Raw genomic sequence first — 21,044 nt, 5'->3', positions numbered from 1 at the left:
TTAGTATTAGCAAATTCATCACTTGATATTGTATTACATGATACATATTATGTAGTAGCCCACTTTCATTATGTATTATCTATAGGAGCAGTATTTGCAATTATAGGAGGTGTCATTCAATGTATCCACTATTTACAGGATTAACTATAAATAATACATGATTAAAAATCCAATTTACAATTATATTCATTGGAGTAAACTTAACATACTTTCCTCAACACTTCCTACGATTAGCAGGAATACCTCGACGATACTCAGACTACCCAGACGCATATACATCATGAAACGTAGTATCAAGAATTGGGTCTACAATTTCTATTGTAGGAATCATTATATTCATTGTAATTATATGAGAAAGAATGGTTACAAACCGAGCAATTATATTTAGAGCTAACATAAGAAGATCAACAGAATGACTACAAAATAACCCTCCTACAGAACATAGTTACTCAGAATTACCATTAATCTCTAGATTCTAATATGGCAGATTAGTGCAGTAGATTTAAGCTCTACAAATAAAGGTTTGACCTTTTATTAGAATATATTTATTAATGGCAACATGATCAAATTTATCTCTTCAAGATGGAGCTTCACCATTAATGGAACAATTATCATTCTTTCATGATCATACTATGGTCGTATTATTATTAATTACAGTAATTGTAGGTTATGCCTTAAGTTATATATTATTTATTGCCTATACTAACCGTAATATACTTCATGGACATTTAATTGAAACAATCTGAACAGCTTTACCAGCAATTACATTAATTTTTATTGCCCTTCCATCATTACGACTATTATATTTACTTGATGATTCAGTAGATGCAATAATCACAATTAAAACCATTGGACGACAATGATATTGAAGATATGAATATTCAGACTTCATAGACGTAGAATTTGACACTTATATAACACCAGAACAAGACCTAGAAAATGATGGATTTCGACTGCTAGATGTAGATAACCGAACAATCCTACCAATAAATACAGAAGTACGAGTATTAACAAGAGCATCAGATGTTCTACACTCATGAGCAGTTCCTGCATTAGGGGTTAAAATTGATGCAACGCCAGGTCGGTTAAATCAAGGAACATTCACAATAAATCGACCTGGATTATTCTTTGGACAATGCTCAGAAATCTGTGGAGCAAACCACAGATTTATACCAATTGTAATTGAAAGAACTACAGTAAATTTATTTATTAAGTGATTATCTAAGATAATTTAAGGAGTTAGTTAAAATAAATAACATTAGAGTGTCAATCTAAAGTAACTAAAAAAATTAGTACACCTTGAAATTCATCAGATGACTGAAAGTAAGTAATGGTCTCTTAAACCAAATAATAGTAAATTAACGACTACTTCTGATGGGGAAATTATATCCAAATCCCTCAAATATCCCCTCTTATATGATTCTCACTATTCATTATATTTTCAGCTACATTAATCTTGTTTAATCAAATAAACTTCTTCTCATTTAAACCTAACCTTATTAAAAGAGCAGAAAAAGGAACAATTGAAATAAAAAACTTAAATTGAAAATGATAACAAATCTATTCTAAACATTTGACCCATCAACTAACATCTTTAATTTATCATTAAATTGAACTAGAACATTTCTAGGACTATTATTAATCCCATCACTATTTTGACTTACACCATCACGAATTAACATTATCTGAAATAAACTAAATTTAACCTTACATAATGAATTTAAAACACTACTTGGACCAAAATCATTTAATGGAACAACATTCATTTTCATCTCAATTCTTATTATAATATTATTTAACAATTTCATAGGTTTATTCCCTTATATTTTTACTAGAACAAGACATTTAGCATTAACATTTGCAATTGCCCTACCTATATGACTAAGATTTATATTATTTGGATGAATTAACCATACTAATCATATATTAACACACCTTGTACCACAAGGTACACCGCCCGCATTAATATCATTTATAGTACTAATTGAAACAATTAGTAATGTTATTCGACCAGGTACATTAGCAGTACGGTTAGCAGCAAATATAATTGGAGGACACTTATTATTAACCTTATTAGGAAACACAGGACCATCTATAGCAATAAACTTAATCTCATTACTAATTATTGGACAAATACTTCTATTAATTCTAGAATCAGCAGTAGCAATAATTCAAGCCTATGTTTTCTCAATTCTACGAACTCTATATTCTAGAGAAGTATATTAAACCTATGTTAACAACTCACTCAAACCACCCATTCCACTTAGTAGACTATAGACCTTGACCATTAACAGGAGCAATTGGAGCAATAGTCCTAGTATCAGGACTAGCAAAATGATTCCACCTATTTAATATTAACTTATTTATAATTGGATTTGGAATTACCCTACTAACCATAATTCAATGATGACGAGATGTAGTACGAGAAGGAACATATCAAGGATTACATACAGGATTTGTATCAATTGGATTACGATGAGGAATAATTTTATTTTTGCATCAGAGGTATTATTTTTCGTTTCTTTTTTTTGAGCATTCTTTAGAAGAAGATTAGCACCAACAATTGAACTAGGAATACTATGACCTCCAATAGGAATTCAACCCTTTAACCCTATACAAATTCCATTACTTAATACAGCTATTCTTTTAGCATCAGGAGTAACAGTAACATGAGCACATCATAGTTTAATGGAATCTAATCATACTCAAGCACTACAAGGATTATTCTTCACAGTGTTATTAGGACTATACTTTACAATACTCCAAGCATATGAATATTGAGAAGCACCTTTTACCATTGCAGATGCAGTTTATGGGTCAACATTCTTTGTTGCAACAGGATTCCATGGTTTACACGTAATTATTGGAACAATATTTTTATTAACATGTCTACTTCGACACTCAATAAATCAATTCTCACCAAGACACCACTTTGGATTTGAAGCAGCAGCATGATACTGACACTTCGTAGACGTAGTATGATTATTCTTATATATCTCTATTTATTGATGAGGTAGATAATTGTTTTTCTAGTATAAATAGTACATTTGACTTCCAATCAGAAAGCTTGATATAAATCAAGAAAAACAATTCTAATTCTATCCACAAGAGTTTTCATTAGATTTATTATTCCAATAATTGTTATAATCCTGGCAACAACACTATCAAAAAAATTAATTAATGATCGAGAAAAAAGATCACCATTTGAATGTGGGTTTGATCCAAAAAGATCAGCACGAATACCATTCTCACTACGATTCTTCCTAATCGCAGTAATCTTTTTAATTTTTGATGTAGAAATTGCACTAATTCTACCAATTGTAATTATTTTTAAAACATCAGATATTATAATCTGAACAGTATCAACAATATTTTTTATTCTAGTTCTACTAGGTGGACTATACCATGAATGAATTCAAGGAGCATTACAATGAGCAGAATAAAGGGTTGTAGTTAAACATAACATTTGGGTTGCATTCAAAAAGTATTGATAATATCAATCAACCTTAAATAGAATAAGAAGCGAAATATTGCAGTCAGTTTCGACCTGTAAGATTGGTATATACTACCCTTATTCTTATTAGTTGAAGCCAAAAAGAGGCGTATTACTGTTAATAATATAATTGAACTATAATAGTTCCAATTAAGGAAATGTAAAGCCAATATGAAAGCTGCTAACTTTTTATATTAGCGGTTAAACTCCATTAACATTTCTAAAATTTATATAGTTTAAATAAAACATTACATTTTCACTTTAAAAATAATATATCTATATTTATAAATACCTAAAAGTAAAAATACTTCCTTAACATCTTCAGTGTCACGCTCTAATTATAAGCTATTTAAGTAAACGAAAAATAATATTACCAAAATAAATATTCAAAAAATAAAAGTTAAAAGATAAATCTTGAAATTAGAATCATATCAACCTTGAATATAACCAATTAAATAAATAAATAATCTATATAAACCTTGACCACCAAGTAATTCACCCCAACCAAAATCAAATGACTTAGATGAATAATAACCTATTTTTAAAGGAATATATCTAATAAACTTAGTTGAAAGAAAAGGTATAAATCATATAGAACCAGCAAATCTGACAAAAGAAAGTATACTTAAAGAAAACAAATTATGAGAAAAATCAAAATTAGAAATAAGATAACCTAAATAAGCACCTAAAATAACAACTGTAATAGTTAAAAAATTTAAATAATAAGGTAAAGCAATCACATGAGGAATAGGAAAAATTAATCAAGATAAAAGACTACCACCAAAAACAGCAACAAACAATAGACCAATTATTCCAAATGAAATATAATAACCCTTATCATCAAAAGAAAATCTAGAATAAAAATTATTATCACCAGATATTGAATAATAAAACAAACGAAAAGAATAAGAAGCAGTTAAACCAGTAGAAAAAAAATAAAGAAAAAAAATTAAACAATTAATTCATCTTAAACAAACCATCTCAAGAATTAAATCCTTTGAATAAAATCCCGCTAAAAAAGGTATTCCACACAAAGATAAACTAGAGACATTAAAACAAACTGAAGTTAAAGGTATGAAATTAACAATTGATCCTATAAAACGAATATCCTGAGAATCCTTCAAATTATGAATTATTGAACTTGCACATATAAATAATAATGCCTTAAATAAAGCATGAGCCAATAAATGAAAAAATGCAAGCTTTGGATAACCCATAGCCAAAATTCTTATTATTAAACCAAGTTGTCTTAAAGTAGAAAGAGCAATAATCTTCTTCAAATCAAATTCAAAATTAGCGCCCAATCCAGCCATAAATATAGTTATACAACCAATTAAAAGTAAAAATCAACCACAATTGTAAGTATCTAATATTGGTCTAAAACGAATTAATAAATAAACACCAGCAGTAACAAGAGTAGAAGAATGAACTAAAGCAGAAACAGGAGTAGGAGCTGCTATAGCAGCAGGAAGTCATGAAGAGAAAGGAATCTGAGCTCTCTTAGTTATAGCTGCTAAAACAATTAATATAGTAATGAGCTTTATTTCAAAAGAATTAGAAATAAAATCATAATAATAAATATAATTGCAACCACCAAAATTTAACATTCATGCAATAGAAATTAAAATAGCAACATCACCAATACGATTAGAAAGTGCAGTTAATATACCAGCACTATAAGATTTTACATTTTGATAATAAATAACTAAACAATAAGAAACTAAACCTAAACCATCTCAACCTAATAAAATTCTAATTAAATTAGGACTAATAATTAAAAAACCTATAGAAATAATAAATATTAAAACAATAATAATAAAACGATTTATATTCTTTTCACCAGATATATAATCCTCCTATAATAAATAACCAAAGAAGAAATATATATAACAAAAGATATAAAAATAAGAGATATTCAATCCAAAATTAAAGTTATAACAACTATAGAACCATTTAAATTGAAAAGCTCTCACTCAACAAAAACTCTATAATCAATTATTAAATAATAAATACCTAAAATAAAAATTATAGTTCTCGAAAAAAACAAAGAAAAAAACTCAAAGAACAAATAGAAAATAAATTCACGGCCTAAGATGAAAAACTTCATATCATTGATTCCACAAAACAATATTTTTAATTAAAAAACTTAAGCAAACTAAACAAAGAAATATTCACCCTTTAAACAGAGAATATTTAAAGGCAATCAATGTAAAAGTAAAAGATGATATTCACGAAAATAACCAAGAGAACAAGTGTAAACACCAGAATAATAATTTCCATGCTGAGAATAAGAATATATATACAAAGTATAAACAGCACTAAAAAAAGATAAAAAAATCAAAGCAAAGAATCTAAAAGAAGATCAAGATATAATTCTATTTAATAATCTAATTTCACCTAACAAATTTAAAGAAGGAGGAGCAGCCATATTTGATGATCTTAAAAGAAATCATCATAAAGCCATTCTTGGCATCAAATTAATTATACCCTTGTTAATTAATAATCTTCGTCTACCTAAACGTTCATAAATAATATTAGATAAACAAAATAAACCAGAAGAACATAAACCAAGACCAACCATTAGAGAAAGAGAACAGAAGAATATGCAATTAAAGACTTTAAATCAACCTGACGAAAACAAATAAATCTTACAATAACACCCCCAGATAAACCCAAAGATAATCAAAAATAATTAAACTTTAAACCCAAATAAGAAATAACCTTTATAACACGAAAAATACCATAACCACCTAACTTTAATAAAACACCAGCAAGAATCATTCTACCTGAAATAGGGGCCTCTACATGAGCCTTAGGAAGTCATAAATGAACCAAAAACATAGGTATCTTAACTAAAAAAACCAAAATTATAAATACATAAAACATAAAATAATAAGAACCAAAATCAACTAATAAAGGAAAATATAAAGTATTAGAAAAATCATAAACCTTAAATAAAACTAATAATAAAGGTAATCTAGCAACCAAAGTATAAAAAATTAAATAAACACCAGCCTGCAAACGCTCAGGTTGATAACCCCAACCCAAAATTAAAAGTAAAGTAGGAACTAATCTAGCCTCAAAAAAAAAATATAAAAAGAAAGAAGACTTAATCTAGCAAATGAACAGTAAAGCATAATTATTAAAATCAAAAAAATTAGTATGATATGAACTTAAATAAACTGAACCTCTAGCAGTGATTATTAAAGAACAAATCCAAAAACTAAGCAAAATTAAACTAAAAGAAAAATAGTCAATACAAAATAATATCTTATTATATTCAAATCAGCATATGAATAAACACAAATTATAAACACAAAACTCGACAGAAACATTAAAGAATGAACCAACCATCAACAATTATTTAATAAACAAAGAGGGATCAAAAAAATAGTTATAAATAAATACTTTAACATTAAGATAAACCAAAAGAATTAAAAAAATCATTACCATGAGAACGAATTATTGAAACTAAAATAGAAAGACCTAAAGCACCCTCACAAACAGAAAAAACTAAAAAAATAACAGGAAAAAAATAATCATAATCAAACTCAATAAGAAAAACAATAACTAATATAAATAAAGAAAGAAACAATATATTCTAATCTCAAAAGAACCATAAATAAATGTTTACGTTTAGAAGAAAAAACATAAACACCAGCAAAATAAATCAATAAAGAAGTAAAAATAGAGAATATAAACATTAGTTTTAATAGTTTAAAAAAAACGCCGGTCTTGTAAACCGGAAATAAGTCCAGCCCCCACTTTTAAAACTTCAGAGGTGGAAAAGCTTCCTTCATCGGTCCCCAAAACCGATATTTTAAATAAATTAACCCCTGAAATGATCAAAATAATAATTATATCATTATCAAATGAAATAAATATTAATTTTATTAAATTAAGACACCCAATATCAATAATGCTTTTTATTATCCTTCAAACCTTCCTAATTGGATTAATAACAGGAACAATAATGGAAAGATATTGATTATCATATATTTTATTTTTAACATTTCTTGGTGGTATACTAGTATTATTTATTTACATTACAAGAATTGCATCAAACGAAATATTTCAGCCTAAATCAATTACTATAACTATTACATTAATAATGTGAGTATTTATCATATCAATATTAATTATTCTAGATATATCTATATTTATAGACTTTTTCAAAAACACCGAAACTATAAATATTGATAATTCAATCAATTATCAAGAAATAACAATATCTTTAGAAAAATTATATAACAGACCAACATTCATTATTACAATAATAATAATAATTTATTTATTTTTAGCAGTACTAGCAGTTGTTAAAATCACTGGACTATTTTTAGCTATACATTATACATCAAATATTGAAATAGCATTCAGTAGTGTAGTACACATCTGCCGAGACGTAAATAACGGTTTAATTATCCGAACCTTACATGCAAATGGAGCATCTATATTTTTTATTTGTATTTACTTACATGTAGGAAGGGGAATTTACTACGGATCTTATATATATATACATACCTGTATAATTGGTACAGTGATTTTATTTTTAGTTATAGCAACTGAATTTATGGGATATGTCTTACCCTGAGGCCAAATATCATTTTGAGGTGCAACAGTAATTACTAATTTATTATCAGCAATCCCATACTTAGGAACAGATTTAGTCCAATGAGTATGAGGAGGATTCGCTGTTGATAATCCAACATTAAATCGATTCTTCACATTCCATTTTGTATTACCATTTATTATTGCTGCTATAGCAGCAATTCATTTATTTTTTCTTCACCAAACAGGATCTAATAATCCTCTTGGACTAAATGGAGATATTGAAAAAATTCCATTCCATCCATACTTTACCTTTAAGGATTCTATTACATTTGTAATAATAACATCATTATTAATTATACTATGTTTAATCAATCCTTACCTATTAGGAGATCCAGATAACTTTGTACCTGCCAACCCATTAGTAACACCAGTTCACATTCAACCAAAGTGATATTTCCTATTTGCATATGCAATTCTACGATCTATCCCTAATAAATTAGGAGGTGTTATTGCATTATTTTTATCAATTAGAATCTTAATAATTTTACCATTTTATAATAAAACACCATTCCGAGGCATTCAATTTTACCCTATTAATCAAATTTTATTCTGAATTATAGTAGTTGTTGTATGCTTACTAACGTGAATTGGTAAACGACCTGTTGAGGAACCTTATATTATAACAGGTCAAATCTTAACAACTATCTACTTTACATATTTCTTAATTAATGTCCATGTCGCAAACGCATGAGATAAATTAATTAAGGAATAAAGTTAATTAGCTTAGGAAAAGCATATGTTTTGAAAACATAAAATTAGAAGTTTAACTCTTCTATTAACTTTTCTCAAAAAATTTCACTTAACAAATGATATAAATAAAATCTTTGTACCAACAAAGAAAATAAAAAAATTCAAAGATAAAGGTAAAAAACTTTTTCAAGCTAAGTACATTAATTTATCATAACGAAACTGTGGTAATGTTCCACGAACCCAAATAAAACCAAAAGATATAATAGCAAGCTTAATAAAAAATATAAAAGAATAAAAATCACCACCTAAAAAAATTAAAGCCAATAATATTCTTATGAAGACAATTCTAGTATATTCAGCTAAAAAAATTAAAGTAAAACCACCCGCACCATACTCAATATTAAATCCTGAAACTAACTCAGATTCCCCTTCAGCAAAATCAAAAGGAGTACGATTAGTTTCAGCTAAACAAGAAGCAAAACAAGCTAAAGCTAAAGGAAAAGAAATAATAATAAATCAACAATAAAGCTGATAGTTTATAAAATCAAACATATTAAAACTACCAATTAAAATAATTAAAGACAATAAAATTAAAGCTAAACTAACTTCATAAGAAATTGTTTGAGCAACAGAACGAAGATTACCTAATAATGAATAATTTGAATTAGAAGATCAACCAGCAATTATAACAGTATAAACACCTAACCTAGTACAACATAAAAAAAATAAAAATCCATAAGAAAAAGAACACATATAAGTTAAATAAGGAAAAGTTACTCAAACGGCTAAAGAAATCATTAAATTAAAAACAGGGGAAAAATAATAAAGTAGGTAATTAGATATAATAGGAATTGGCTGCTCCTTACAAATTAACTTAATAGCATCCCTAAATGGCTGAGGAATTCCAACAAAACCTACCTTATTTGGACCCTTTCGAATCTGAATATAACCTAAAACCTTACGCTCTAATAAAGTTAAAAAGGCAACACTAATTAAAACACAAATAACCAATAAAAGAAAATTCAAAATAAATATAAATAAATCATAAAGTATCAATACTATTTGTAGAAAAAAATCTACATAAACGAATTCTAAATTCAACACATTAATCTGTCAAAATAGTAAATAAATTAATATTAATCAATATAACAAAAAATATTTTAACCATATGGTCCTTTCGTACTAATATGGATAAATAATCTTAGGATAGAAACCGACCTGGCTCACGCCGGTCTGAACTCAGATCAAGTAAGAATTTAAAGGTCGAACAGACCTAATCATTGGGCTCCTGCACCCAAAATTTTTCTTAATCCAACATCGAGGTCGCAATCTGTTTTGTCGATATGAGCTCTCAAAAACAATTACGCTGTTATCCCTAAGGTAACTTAATCTTATGATCATAAATTATGGATCAAAATAACAAACATAAATAAATGATATAATAATGAAGAGTTTATCTATTCTTCATGTCACCCCAACAAAAATCATCATTAAATATAGAAAGAAAAACAAAAAACTATATAAAAGTAAAATGGTCAAGCTCTATAGGGTCTTCTCGTCCTAAAGAAGAATTTAAGCCTTTTGACTCAAAAGTTAAATTCAAAAATTTATTAAGAGACAGTTGATTTCCCGTCAAGCCATTCATTCCAGCCACTAATTAAGAGACTAATGATTATGCTACCTTTGCACGGTCAAAATACCGCGGCTCTCTAAAAATACGCTCAGTGAGCAGGCCAGACCTCAAAGTATAAACAAGAGGACATGTTTTTGATAAACAGGCGGAAATCAATTTTGCCTAGTTCCTTATAATAAGTTCACAAGGTAAAAATTTCATACAAATAAATATACTAATTCTATCATTATTACAAAAATTTTAAAATTAAATTAATAATCTTAATAAAAATATAAAATATTTATAAAATCAAGATAAAATATAATGAACTAAAACGTAATCTTAAAGATAGCTGGTTTAAAGCTTACTATTATATTTCTATAAAATAAATTATAGGTTATTAACTTCAAAGCTTATCCCTTAAAGAATAAATAAGATAATATTTTTACTTAAAAAATTAAATAAAAACAAATAACTTTAAAAAATTAAATTTTTTCTTAAGAAACTAGATATCTTGGGAAACGATTAACATCTCATTTCTATAAATAATTTAATAATAATTATGATACATTAACTATAAATTATTTATAAATCAACCCAAATCGAGACAAGTAAAATAAATACTAAAATTTTGATAAACCCTGATACAAAAGGTACAATAAATAAAATCTACTTAAATAAATTTAAAATAATATTTCATAAAACACTTACATTACCAATACACTATAATTTAAAAAATCAATTCTATAAAATATACTAAGACAAAAATACTATAAAATTATTTATATTAAATAATTAAATAAACAAAAATAAATATAATAAAATAAATAATCAAGATATCCTGATTTGCACAGAAAAATTTTCAGTGTAAATGAAACACTTTACTAATAAGTTATATCTTGAAACTCTTCCTAGATACACTTTCCAGTACATCTACTATGTTACGACTTATCTCATCTAAATTGAAGCTACTTTAAAATAGAATAGAATAATCAATAATGATAGCGACGGGCGATGTGTACACATCTCAGAGCCGATATCAGTTAAATTAAATAAATTAAATTACTATCAAATCCACCTTCATTAACAGTATTTCACTATCAAATCCGTTATAAACAAAAATCTATTGTAACCCACCTCCTCTTAACTATAAGCTGCACCTTGACCTGAAATATGTTATAATTATAAATCTTGAGAATTATAACTCTAAAAAGATTCTCTGATAACGGAGATATACAAACAAATAAATTAAGTAGAGTAAATCGTGTATTATCAATCATGGGGTAGGTTCCTCTGAATGGAATGAGATACCGCCAAATTCTTTGGGTTTAAAGACCTTAACTAATAGTACCCTGGTAAATATAATTAACATTTAAAATAATAGGGTATCTAATACTAGTTTATTATTTAAATTTCACAGATTCATAAAAAGGGCCACAAATAAATTTTAACATTTCACCTTACAAATTTATATTTCAACCCTAATAGTATAAACAACTGTTTTAACCAATAATATTCACTTGTATCAATCGTATAACCGCGGCTGCTGGCACGAATTATGCCGATACTAAATCAATTGCTAAATCCAAAATCACTTGATAATTAAATCAGATTACTGCAAAAAGAACATTTAGTCTAACAAAACTTACATATAATACAAAGAAAAAGTGATTAAACAAGCAAGAATAAAACTTTTAAAAATAAAAAATAAAAAATTTTTAAATTTATTAAATCAGGAAAAAATAAAAGATTCAAATATTTAAAGAAAAAAAAGAAAATAAAAACAAACATTAACAAAAAAAAAGAAACGCTCGCCTGTATGACCAAAACAACTTCTCTATTATCTATAATTAAAGATTAATTGGAACATGTATAGCAATAATTGTATTATATTCTTTCTTATTTAATCTTTCTTTTCACTAATAAATAAGGAAAGGTTAAATAATATAATAAATATATTTTATACAATTATGTAATTTAATATAATATGTTATTAATATGAATTCTTTTTTTATATTAAGTTAACTTATATATATATTAGTTAAATAATCTAATTATAGATAAATTATGTTAATTATATTATTATAATTAATATAATTATTTATATTATTATAATATTTTATATATTAAAATTAATAATTTTATTTATTATATCCAATTATAATAATATTAAATATTAAATTACATATTATTATATATATTATATTATAATAACACATTTTAAGCTAAAAACATAAGTAGCTATAATCCTAGGTAAATGAATGTATTATAATAATCAATTAATAATAATAAGATGAAATAATAATCTTCTAATTTTAATTAAATGTAATATATTAATATAAATTATTTATTATATATATATATATAAAAAATAAAAGGAGCAGGATAAATTAATTCTAATTAAACAAAATAATACATAAAAGAAATTCAAAAAAAACTTTCGATTTATATATTAAATAAATGAAGTGCCTGATTATAGGGTTACCTTGATAGGGTAATTAAACTAAATAAAATTACCTTCATTAAAATTACATAAGATAGAATTAAACTACCTCCTTTAGTATCAAAAACTAACGTGCATCATACACCTTAATGTAAAAAGGTAAGCTAAACAAGCTAATGGGTTCATACCCCATTTATAGAGGTATCAATCCTCTCCTTTTTAATGACCAACAACTCTACAAAACTTCTCTTCCTATCAACATTAATGATAGGAACGATCCTGTCCATTTCATCTAATTCCTGATTTGGGGTTTGAATAGGACTTGAGATCAACTTACTTTCATTTATTCCGCTCCTAACAAGAAATAAAAATATAATAATAAACGAATCATTAATTAAATATTTTATTGTCCAAGCAATAGCATCGACAATATTATTATTTTCAATTTTGCTGATTCAAATAAAATATCCCATGGGATGGGAAACAGAATTTATCCCATCAATAATAATTAGATCTAGACTATTATTAAAGATTGGAGCTGCACCTTTCCATTTCTGATTTCCAGAAGTTATAGGAGCATCAAGATGAAATAATTGTTTAACATTAATAACATGACAAAAAATCGCCCCAATAATGGTCTTATCCTATTGTATTCAATTAAGAACTTTTATTTGAACAATTATTATCTTAAGAATTATTATTGGGGCAATAGGAGGTTTAAATCAAACATCCTTACGACAACTTTTAGCATATTCATCAATCAGACATCTAGGTTGAATAATTAGATCATTAACAGTCAGAGAAAACATCTGAGAACTATACTTCATTATTTACTCACTATTAAAATTAATTATAGTTTTATTATTTAAGCTAATAAATTTATTTTTCATAAATCAAATTTATTCAGCCAGAAATATAAAAACCGAAAATAAATTCATAATATTCTTATCTTTATTACCTTTAGGTGGACTACCACCATTCCTTGGATTCTTACCATAATGAATTGTAATACAATCGTTAATAGAAAACAATATAACAACTATTATAACTATTATAGTTGTATTAACTACAATTACACTATACTACTATATACGTATTAGATTCTCAGCTCTAATTATATCATACACAGAAAATTCGTGATCTATAAAGATAAAGTCACAAAAATCAAGAATCATTCTTCCTATAACAGTAATAATTTCAGCAATAGGATTGATTTCAACATCAACCTTAATTTCATTATACTAAGGACTTAAGTTAATCAAACTAATAACCTTCAAAGTTATAATTAAAAGAATAATCTTTTAGGCCTTAGTAAAACTTTACACCTCTAGAATTGCAGTCCAGAATCATAATTGAATATAACACCTAAATATGATAAGAGAGAAAACATCTCATAAGTAGATTTACAGTCTACCACCTAAAATTCAGCCATCTTACCGCAAAAATGATTATTCTCAACAAACCATAAGGACATTGGTACTTTATATTTTCTATTTGGAGCATGAGCAGGAATAGTAGGAACATCAATAAGAATACTTATTCGTGCTGAACTTGGTCAACCCGGATCTCTAATTGGGGATGACCAGATTTATAATGTTATTATTACAGCTCACGCATTCGTAATAATTTTCTTTATAGTAATACCTATTATAATTGGTGGATTTGGTAATTGACTTGTTCCACTAATAATTGGTGCACCAGATATAGCATTTCCACGAATAAATAATATAAGTTTTTGATTACTACCAACTTCACTAACCGTTCTTCTTACATGTTCTATAGTAGATAATGGTGCTGGTACAGGATGAACAGTTTACCCTCCTCTAGCAGGAGCTATTGCACACGGGGGTGCATCTGTAGATCTAGCTATTTTTTCACTACACTTAGCAGGTGTATCATCTATTCTTGGTGCAGTAAATTTCATTACAACAGCAATTAATATACGATCAGAAAGTATAACTTTAGATCAAACACCTTTATTTGTATGATCAGTAGCTATTACAGCATTACTTCTCCTTCTTTCACTTCCAGTTTTAGCAGGAGCTATTACTATATTATTAACAGATCGAAATTTAAATACATCATTCTTTGACCCTGCAGGAGGGGGTGACCCAATTCTATATCAACATCTATTTTGATTCTTTGGACACCCAGAAGTTTATATTTTAATTCTACCGGGGTTCGGAATTATTTCACATATTGTATGTCAAGAAAGAGGAAAAATTGAATCATTTGGAACATTAGGTATAATTTATGCTATACTATCAATTGGACTAATAGGATTTATTGTATGAGCACATCATATATTTACAGTAGGAATGGATGTTGACACACGAGCATATTTTACATCAGCAACAATAATTATTGCTGTACCTACAGGAATTAAGGTATTTAGATGATTAGCTACATTATATGGAACTAAATTCAAGTTCAATCCACCATTATAATGAGCTCTAGGATTTATTTTCCTATTTACAATTGGTGGATTAACAGGATTAGTATTAGCAAATTCATCACTTGATATTGTATTACATGATACATATTATGTAGTAGCCCACTTTCATTATGTATTATCTATAGGAGCAGTATTTGCAATTATAGGAGGTGTCATTCAATGATATCCACTATTATCAGGATTAACTATAAATAATACATGATGAAAAATCCAATTTACAATTATATTCATTGGAGTAAACTTAACATTCTTTCCTCAACACTTCCTAGGATTAGCAGGAATACCTCGACGATACTCAGACTACCCAGACGCATATACATCATGAAACGTAGTATCAAGAATTGGGTCTACAATTTCTATTGTAGGAATCATTGTATTCATTGTAATTATATGAGAAAGAATGGTTACAAACCGAGCAATTATATTTAGAGCTAACATAAGAAGATCAACAGAATGACTACAAAATAACCCTCCTGCAGAACATAGTTACTCAGAATTACCATTAATCTCTAGATTCTAATATGGCAGATTAGTGCAGTAGATTTAAGCTCTACAAATAAAGGTTTGACCTTTTATTAGAAAATATTTATTAATGGCAACATGATCAAATTTATCTCTTCAAGATGGAGCTTCACCATTAATGGAACAATTATCATTCTTTCATGATCATACTATGGTCGTATTATTATTAATTACAGTAATTGTAGGTTATGCCTTAAGTTATATATTATTTATTGCCTATACTAACCGTAATATACTTCATGGACATTTACTTGAAACAATCTGAACAGCTTTACCAGCAATTACATTAATTTTTATTGCCCTTCCATCATTACGACTATTATATTTACTTGATGATTCAGTAGATGCAATAATCACAATTAAAACCATTGGACGACAATGATATTGAAGATATGAATATTCAGACTTCATAGACGTAGAATTTGACATTTATATAACACCAGAACAAGACCTAGAAAATGATGGATTTCGACTGCTAGATGTAGATAACTGAACAATCCTACCAATAAATACAGAAGTACGAGTATTAACAAGAGCATCAGATGTTCTACACTTATGAGCAGTTCCTGCATTAGGGGTTAAAATTGATGCAACGCCAGGTCGGTTAAATCAAGGAACATTCACAATAAATCGACCTGGATTATTCTTTGGACAATGCTCAGAAATCTGTGGAGCAAACCACAGATTTATACCAACTGTAATTGAAAGAACTTCAGTAAATTTATTTATTAAGTGATTATCTAAGATAATTTAAGGAGTTAGTTAAAATAAATAACATTAGAGTGTCAATCTAAAGTAACTAGAAAAATTAGTACACCTTGAAATTCATCAGATGACTGAAAGTAAGTAATGGTCTCTTAAACCAAATAATAGTAAATTAACGACTACTTCTGATGGGGAAATTATATCCAAATCCCTCAAACATCCCCTCTTATATGATTCTCACTATTCATTATATTTTCAGCTACATTAATGTTGTTTAATCAAATAAACTTCTTCTCATTTAAACCTAACCTTATTAAAAGAGCACAAAAAGGAACAATTGAAATAAAAAACTTAAATTGAAAATGATAACAAATCTATTCTCAACATTTGACCCATCAACTAACATCTTTAATTTATCATTAAATAGAACTAGAACATTTCTAGGACTATTATTAATCCCATCACTATTTTGACTTACACCATCACGAATTAACATTATCTGAAATAAACTAAATTTAACCTTACATAATGAATTTAAAACACTACTTGGACCAAAATCATTTAAAGGAACAACATTCATTTTCATCTCAATTCTTATTATAATATTATTTAACAATTTCATAGGATTATTCCCTTATATTTTTACTAGAACAAGACATTTAGCATTAACATTTGCAATTGCCCTACCTATATGACTAAGATTTATATTATTTGGATGAATTAACCATACTAATCATATCTTTCTATTATTGTTCCTGTTATTAATCCAACTAGGAAGGTTTGAAGGATAATAAAAAGCATTATTGATATTGGGTGTCTTAATTTAATAAAATTAATATTTATTACATTTGATAATGGTATCATTTTTATTTTGATCATTTCAGGGGTTAGTTTATTTAAAATATCGGTTTTGGGGACCGATGATGGAAGCTTTTTCACCTCTGAAGTTTTAAAAGTGGGGGCTGGACTTATTTCCGGTTTACAAGACCGGCGTTTTTTTTAAACTATTAAAACTAATGTTTATATTCTCTATTTTTACTTCTTTATTGATTTATTTTGCTGGGGTTTATGTTTTTTCTTCTAAACGTAAACATTTATTAATGGTTCTTTTGAGATTAGAATATATTGTTCTTTCTTTATTTATATTAGTTATTGTTTTTCTTATTGAGTTTGATTATGATTATTTTTTTCCTGTTATTTTTTTAGTTTTTTCTGTTTGTGAGGGTGCTTTAGGTCTTTCTATTTCAGTTTCAATAATTCGTTCTCATGGTAATGATTTTTTTTAATTCTTTTGGTTTATCTTTATGTTAAAGTATTTATTTATAACTATTTTTTTGATCCCTCTTTGTTTATTAAATAATTGTTGATGGTTGGTTCATTCATTATGTTTCTGTCGAGTTTTGTGTTTATAATTTGTGTTTATTCATTTGCTGATTTGAATATGATTAGATATTATTTTGGTATTGATTATTTTTCTTTTAGTTTAATTTTGCTTAGTTTTTGGATTTGTTCTTTAATAATCACTGCTAGAGGTTCAGTTTATTTAAGTTCATATCATTCTAATTTTTTTGATTTTAATAATTATGCTTTACTGTTCATTTGCTAGATTAAGTCTTCTTTCTTTTTATATTTTTTTTTAGGCTAGATTAGTTCCTACTTTACTTTTAATTTTGGGTTGGGGTTATCAACCTGAGCGTTTGCAGGCTGGTGTTTATTTAATTTTTTATACTTTGGTTGCTAGATTACCTTTATTATTAGTTTTATTTAAGGTTTATGATTTTTCTAATACTTTATATTTTCCTTTATTAGTTGATTTTGGTTCTTATTATTTTATGTTTTATGTATTTATAATTTTGGCTTTTTTAGTTAAGATACCTATGTTTTTGGTTCATTTATGACTTCCTAAGGCTCATGTAGAGGCACCTATTTCAGGTAGAATGATTCTTGCTGGTGTTTTATTAAAGTTAGGTGGTTATGGTATTTTTCGTGTTATAAAGGTTATTTCTTATTTGGGTTTAAAGTTTAACTATTTTTGATTATCTTTGGGTTTATCTGGGGGTGTTATTGTAAGATTTATTTGTTTTCGTCAGGTTGATTTAAAGTCTTTAATTACATATTCTTCTGTTGCTCATATAAGAATGTTTATTGGTGGATTGATGACTATGAATTGTTGAGGTTGTGTAGGTTCTCTTTCTCTAATGGTTGGTCATGGTTTATATTCTTCTGGTTTATTTTGTTTATCTAATATTATTTATGAACGTTTAGGTAGACAAAGATTATTAATTAACAAGGGTATAATTAATATGATGCCAAGAATGGCTTTATGATGCTTTCTTTTAAGATCATCAAATATGGCTGCTCCTCCTTCTTTAAATTTGGTAGGTGAAATTAGATTATTAAATAGAATTATATCTTGATCTTCTTTTAGATTCTTTGCTTTGATTTTTTTATCTTTTTTTTAGAGCTGTTTATACTTTGTATATATATTCTTATTCTCAGCATGGAAATTATTATTCTGGTGTTTATACTTGTTCTCTTGGTTATTTTCGTGAATATCATCTTTTACTTTTACATTGATTGCCTTTAAATATTCTCTGTTTAAAGGGTGAATATTTCTTTGTTTAGTTTGCTTAAGTATTTTAATTAAAAATATTGTTTTGTGGAATCAATGATATGAAGTTTTTCATCTTAGGCCGTGAATTTATTTTCTATTTGTTCTTTGAGTTTTTTTTCTTTGTTTTTTTCGAGAACTATAATTTTTATTTTAGGTATTTATTATTTAATAATTGATTATAGAGTTTTTGTTGAGTGAGAGCTTTTCAATTTAAATGGCTCTATAGTTGTTATAACTTTAATTTTGGATTGAATATCTCTTATTTTTATATCTTTTGTTATATATATTTCTTCTTAAGTTATTTATTATAGAGAGGATTATATATCTGGTGAAAAGTATATAAATCGTTTTATTATTATTGTTCTAATGTTTATTCTTTCTATAGGTTTTTTAATTATTAGTCCTAATTTAATTAGAATTTTATTAGGTTGAGATGGTTTAGGTTTAGTTTCTTATTGTTTAGTTATTTATTATCAAAATGTAAAATCTTATAGTGCTGGTATATTAACTGCACTTTCTAATCGTATTGGTGATGTTGCTATTTTAATTTCTATTGCATGAATGTTAAATTTTGGTGGTTGAAATTATATTTATTATTATGATTTTATTTTTAATTCTTTTGAAATAAAGCTCATTACTATATTAATTGTTTTAGCAGCTATAACTAAGAGAGCTCAGATTCCTTTCTCTTCATGACTTCCTGCTGCTATAGCAGCTCCTACTCCTGTTTCTGCTTTAGTTCATTCTTCTACTCTTGTTACTGCTGGTGTTTATTTATTAATTCGTTTTAGACCAATATTAGATACTTATAATTGTGGTTGATTTTTACTTTTAATTGGTTGTATAACTATATTTATGGCAGGATTGGGTGCTAATTTTGAATTTGATTTGAAGAAGATTATTGCTCTTTGTACTTTAAGACAACTTGGTTTAATAATAAGAATTTTGGCTATGGGTTATCCAAAGCTTGCTTTTTTTCGTTTATTGGCTCATGCTTTATTTAAGGCATTATTATTTATATGTGCAGGTTCAATAATTCATAATTTGAAGGATTCTCAGGATATTCGTTTTATAGGATCAATTGTTAATTTCATACCTTTAACTTCAGTTTGTTTTAATGTTTCTAGTTTATCTTTGTGTGGAATACCTTTTTTAGCGGAATTTTATTCAAAGGATTTAATTCTTGAGATGGTTTGTTTAAGATGAATTAATTGTTTAATTTTTTTTCTTTATTTTTTTTCTACTGGTTTAACTGCTTCTTATTCTTTTCCTTTGTTTTATTATTCAATATCTGGAAATAATAATTTTTATTCTAGATTTTCTTTTGATGATAAGGGTTATTATATTTCATTTGGAATAATTGGTCTATTGTTTGTTGCTGTTTTTGGTGGTAGTCTTTTATCTTGATTAATTTTTCCTATTCCTCATGTGATTGCTTTACCTTATTATTTAAAGTTTTTAACTATTACAGTTGTTATTTTAGGTGCTTATTTAGGTTATCTTATTTCTAATTTTGATTTTTCTCATAATTTATTTTCTTTAAGTATACTTTTTTTGTAAGATTTGCTGGTTCTATATGATTTATACCTTTTCTTTCAACTAAGTTTATTAGATATTTTCCTTTAAAAATAGGTTATTATTCATCTAAGTCATTTGATTATGGTTGTGGTGAATTACTTGGTGGTCAAGGTTTATATAGATTATTTATTTATTTAATTGGTTATATTCAAGGTTGATATGATTCTAATTTCAAGATTTATCTTTTAACTTTTATTTTTTGAATATTTATTTTGGTAATATTATTTTTCGTTTACTTAAATAGCTTATAATTAGAGCGTGACACTGAAGATGTTAAGGAAGTATTTTTACTTTTAGGTATTTATAAATATAGATATATTA

At 26.6% G+C, this 21,044-nt stretch overlaps 1 protein-coding gene and 1 long non-coding RNA gene across 2 annotated transcripts in view; both read left to right on the top strand.

The window, feature by feature from the left end:
- LOC126293748 (NADH-ubiquinone oxidoreductase chain 1-like) overlaps window positions 1-21,044 on the top strand; it is a 37,572-nt gene that overhangs the window by 6,331 nt on the left and 10,197 nt on the right. The window lies entirely within an intron of this gene.
- LOC126293754 (uncharacterized) lies at window positions 1,493-17,255 on the top strand. The gene is made up of 2 exons (XR_007552357.1): window positions 1,493-1,810; window positions 17,156-17,255. It is a non-coding gene; the product is annotated as an uncharacterized LOC126293754 (long non-coding RNA).

Source organism: Schistocerca gregaria, chromosome 10 (genome assembly GCF_023897955.1).
Source record: "Schistocerca gregaria isolate iqSchGreg1 chromosome 10, iqSchGreg1.2, whole genome shotgun sequence".
In the NCBI taxonomy this organism is placed as follows: Eukaryota; Metazoa; Arthropoda; class Insecta; order Orthoptera; family Acrididae; genus Schistocerca; species Schistocerca gregaria.
The sequence above is the reverse complement of the archived record's forward strand: the minus strand, read 5'-3'. Positions and strand labels throughout refer to the sequence as shown.